The following is an 818-nucleotide window of genomic DNA, read 5'->3' on the forward strand; positions in this document are numbered from 1 at the left end:
CCTTTATGACAAAAGGGAAAATCTGATCAAACTTGGCAGGAAAATAAAAAGTTTAAGTGGCAGCAGGAAGGAAAAAACCAAAAAACAAAAAAATAGAATAGAGGTGACAAGAGAGGAGAAAACATGAGAACAAAGGTGGCAGGAAGGGGAAAAGTAAGGTGTCAGTGGAAAAACCATCAAGATTTGCCAAATAAGGAGGCTGCACGAAGAGAAAGGCAATTGATCATAAGTGGCAGGACTTTCAGATACAAAAGCTGCCATTACTAAGACAAATCTTTTTCATAATCCTGTTTCTTATCAATTTCAGCATGAATCCATCCCCCAGGAATATATTTCAGCATTAAGTAGGAAGTACAGGCTCCTTCCTATACTCCTCCCTTACCAGTAAGCAAAGGTGGCCCTTAGGATATGACACAATTCAAAAAGAGGAATCTTCAGACAGATATACATTGTGGCACCCAGGAAAAGGACAGAGAAGGTGAACATGTATTCTAAGTATCTGAATTGATACTTATCTGCTGCTAAAAATCCCTGGGGGCGGTAGTGGTAGAAATAGCTATATAAAGAATATAAAAAATAGCTATATAAAAGAGGTTTGCTAGGTAGGTAAATTGGTATCAGAAAGATGCATCAAATTAGACAAGATCCATTATGGCATTTTCTAGGAATTGAATATACATCAGTGCTTTCAGTGCTTAGTGCTTGCTTGCTTTGGCATTCGGTGGCTTCGCAAGTCTTTCTGTTGATGTGGTTAAAACACTAACATCCTAACACTCATAGAGATTTACAGACTGACAACTATTCATCGGGAATATTCA

Source organism: Pteropus alecto, unplaced genomic scaffold, assembly GCF_000325575.1.
Source record: "Pteropus alecto unplaced genomic scaffold, ASM32557v1 scaffold76, whole genome shotgun sequence".
NCBI classification, from domain to species: domain Eukaryota; kingdom Metazoa; phylum Chordata; class Mammalia; order Chiroptera; family Pteropodidae; genus Pteropus; species Pteropus alecto.